This window comes from Musca vetustissima, unplaced genomic scaffold, assembly GCF_032173495.1.
Source record: "Musca vetustissima isolate MV318-11 ecotype Yass unplaced genomic scaffold, APGP_CSIRO_Mvet_v1 utg5072, whole genome shotgun sequence".
In the NCBI taxonomy this organism is placed as follows: domain Eukaryota; kingdom Metazoa; phylum Arthropoda; class Insecta; order Diptera; family Muscidae; genus Musca; species Musca vetustissima.
The window spans coordinates 506,414-510,636 of NW_026884522.1; the positions used below are offsets into that span (position 1 = coordinate 506,414).

At 37.2% G+C, this 4,223-nt stretch overlaps 1 long non-coding RNA gene across 1 annotated transcript; it reads left to right on the forward strand.

Moving 5' to 3' along the window:
• The first annotated feature begins 2,848 nt into the window (after positions 1-2,848).
• Positions 2,849-3,755, forward strand: LOC133331491 (uncharacterized). The gene is made up of 2 exons (XR_009754386.1): positions 2,849-2,989; positions 3,025-3,755. It is a non-coding gene; the product is annotated as an uncharacterized LOC133331491 (long non-coding RNA).
• The last annotated feature ends 468 nt before the right edge of the window (positions 3,756-4,223 follow it).

Genomic DNA, 4,223 nt, shown 5'->3' on the forward strand with positions numbered 1-4,223 from the left:
CGTTTTTACAATTTAACATGGAAAGACAGACAGACGTACGGAAATGCATAAATCGACTCAGAATGTGATTCTATGCATATTCTCAAAAATAATCATGTGTCTATCTCGTTTCCTTTTCCTTGTAAAAAAATGTGTATATAGCCATATATAAAACTCTGTGCCACAGTGTGGTGAAGGGTATAAAAATCTTCGCCACCGCTATATCCCACATTCACTTATACATATATAGTAAATTCCGATAAGAAGTCAATAATTAGTATTTAAAGAAAAACCTATTTTTGAATAAAATGTTCGGATATTTATGCTTGATAAAGAAGAGCCTGTACCGTTGATAATGAAAAATGTAAATCAATTGCTCCGATCACGACGAGCGCGATGACATTCTACAACTTAACCGCAAAATGGCATAGGTAGCCTTACCAACATTATCTATTTTGGGCTATAATAGTCCCATCTAACACAAATCAATAAATCATAAATCATCCCTCTGTAGCGCAGCACATTCTCCGCAAATGTTGGTCCAAACCAATTATCGAAAAATATATACCCAATCGGATCATAAACCGCAACAAAAAGTTCCATGTTGAGAATTGAGAGACTTTCCAAATATAAATGTTGGAGTTTCCTAGTCCTGGGTGAGACAATATTGCATGTTGATGGAGCCATCGAAGTGGAAATGGATTAGTTAGTAGTCAACATGGGGAATTTTTCCTTAAAACACCAAAACGTGGACCGATATAGAGAACGCATGGTATAGTGGAACATGTGTCTAAAATTATATGAGGCTATACCTGAAATGAGACTAATATTTTTTTCAATCTGGCTATTTAGTTTTCTACCTCGATGACGTCTGTAGGTAGTATGAAGTGTACAAGTGCAATTATATGGGGGCTTTCTAAATTGGACCAACACCGATTGACCGATTTTCTTCATCAAAACCGTCATGATTTTATCCTATGGTCAAACCCCCTTCTCTGTGTAAAATTGCAAAAGTGAAATTTTCAAATTAAATATTTCAATGAATGTAAAGCCTTTAAATTCCATATTAAGGACACAGGAAAAGGTACCCTCAAGTCACTAGCAATTAATTGTTTTTCGTCATAAATGTAAAAAACCGAAATGGAGAAAACCCCCATTAACCATCTGCTATTGTATTCACCTTTCCCCTATCGTTAGCATTGTGCGTTCCATTTCGGGCGAATGCCTTTTGATTTGCCTTCATTCTCTCCATTTATGTTGCACGCAAACCCATTGTTGCGTTTCATTATTAATAATTGTTGTTATTAAATGGGGCTGTATGTGTGTGTGCTAGTGCGTGCATGAAAAGTGGTGCAGTAACTGTATATAACACTAACAACCGCCATAATTACATAATGCCTAACAAACGCATTTACTACACGGCATATTATGATGCATTCGTTGTCCTTCTTTGCAACCACACCTTAAGCTAAGAACTTTGATGTGTGGTAATTGGGTGGATAATGTTGATTCATTAACATTATTTTGATGGTGGTTTGTACATGTTCGCTTCGTGAAACTATGTCAACGTATTCCCAGATGGGATAATTTTATATTCAATTTTCTGGGCGTGGTCAACAATACCAACTACACTCTCTCTCATACCCTGTTAGGCTAATTAGGGAATTATTATTGTAACCTTAATGGCATAAGCCCTATAACATAATGAAACATCTGTTTTAGACATTTGTGTCCACTTTTCATAACCATCAACATTTTTATGATGGGATGATTTTTTTTTACTCTCCGTCCAATTTTTTCTATGCAAATCAATCATACAACGTAATCCGATTTTTTAATAGTTTATTAGAATGGCCTATATTACAAATAATTTACTACAAACTAATTTATCCTCTGAAAACTCAAAATTTATAATTATAGTCACTTCACTTAAAAACTCAAACTCATCAACGTACCTATTCTTTGTTTTTGTCGCCTTCGAACTGTATAAAAAAGGAGTAGAAATCGTAACAAGTCACTTAAAATGTAGCAATTTTGAAAAAATCTTTGCTACCGCACCTTTTGGTACCTAAAACTTCATAAAAATATAGCATGACATGAGCCGAACCATATGCCAATATCATTAGCAATATCTCTGAATGTCGACGACTATCCAAAATCATTTTCTTCACTGCTTCAATGGTGCATCGGTTGTTGGTGGGTTCGGGCAATCAGGATGAGCATCGCCGTTGACATATTTTCGGTCTTTTTTAACTGGTTATAGCACAATTACACTTTTCTGCTCAATTGGTCTGCTCATAGTAAACTCGGCAAACATCACTGTAAATATTTCAAAAGTCCTTAGGCATTTTTTAAATATTTATCCCGCCAGCTTTATGGGGTTTGAGTCGTGTATATACACTTTCCAACGGAATAAATGTGCCTCATTGAAATATTGGTTTTCTTGGGGCCAAATTTGTTTCAGTTTGGGGTAGATTTACAAAATTTCGGTCGCCTACGATAACTCCTGAAGTGAGTAACCGATTTCATTCAAACTTTGCTCATCGTAATATTTCATCCAAACTTTAATCAAGTTCGATGATGGAGAATATCGGTCCACTCCTGGTACCTCCCCCACAAAGTCGTTAGAATTTAGCGGAAAATTTGTTTTAAGATATCTTGCAACGGGACTATACGATTGCAACAAATTTTGCCCAAGCTAATATGTTTAGCAAGTCTGTATATCATTGGAAGTTAGGACTTAAATCTCCATTCCCTATAGATATTTTTATGTTTCGTCCTTTTCACCTTTAGCCAATCGTTGTACTGACTGGTTCGAAAAGTAAAGAAGCGATTTGATCGAAACCCGCGTCGCAGTGTAGCCGGAAACAGCAACAAAAGCAGAAATGGTTCGAAAAGTAAAGAAGCGATTTGATCGAAACCCGCGTCGCAGTGGCCGAAAAATGGATCGTGAGTTGAACATATCGCAATATTCCATTCGGCTTATATTGAAAAATGAACTCGGGGTAAAGTTATTGAAATTCCAAAAAGTTATTCGGGGTAAAGTTACTGAAATTCCAAAAAGTGCAAGAACTTACACCGCAACAGAAAGAAAATAGACTCAAAAGATCTAAACAGTTGCTTCGCTTGGCCGAAAGTGGTGAACTGCCGAATTTGGTTTTCTCCGGTGAGAAAACATTCGTTGTCCAGCAGTTTGTAAACAAACAAAATGATCGTGTCTACTTGCCAAAGAGGTCAGCTGAAAATGTGCACCTTCGATTGGCCACCAGAACTCAAGCGCCGGTCATGGTGATGGTGTGGCCGCCATAACTGCCTATGATGACTCTCCGCTCGTATTAATCGACGTGGCCTCAGAATAAATGGCGAATATTATCGCGAAAATATTCTGGAGGATGCAAACATTTTGGCCGCAGGCCTTGGATATTCCAACAGAACTCAGCACCATCGCAGTCAGCACGCGCAACCCAAGAATTGTTACAAAATGAGGTTCCTCGCTTCATTTCCAGCGCACAATGGGCAACGACATCTCCGAATACCAATCCGTTGGACTATTGTGTCTGGAGTATTTTGAAAATCAAGGTTGGCACTAAAAAATGCCAAAGTGTCGATCAACTCAAGCAACCGCTTCGCCGAGAATGGGTCAAAATACCGCAGAGCAACATTCGGGCAGCGTGTTACAGTTTCATTGGCCGTTTGTAGGCCATAATTCGCGCTAATGGTGCCCAATTCGAACAAATCTCAACTTATTCTAAAATTTGATGTTATTTCCGACATTTTCATTCAATAAAATTAAAAAAAGAAGACGTAAATATAATTATGGCGTTTCACTTTGTTGTAGTTTTTTATCTCACCCTGTACATTATCAAGAACAGTCGAACCCACTTTTTGTATCGGTTTTAAAATCAAGTTTCTAAAGGACTATCAGGAAAATATGTGTAGACTTTTTAAAGAATATTTTCTAGAGAACTATCAGGTCTAGAAGAGTAGATTTTTATAATTATTTCCATGGATGTCCATCAGAGCGTATATCGAAGAATATTTCCTAGAGAACTATTATGGTTCTTGGATCATTAATTTGGTCGGTGCCGACCGACTTGTGTTCTTTCTCTACTGGTTTTTCATTATTTACCCATATTTATACCCTCACCACACTGTGGTACAGGGTAATTTTATCTTTGTGCATATGTTTGTAACAGCAAAAGGAAGCGAGATAGAGACATGGTTCCCTTTGAGTATATGCATAG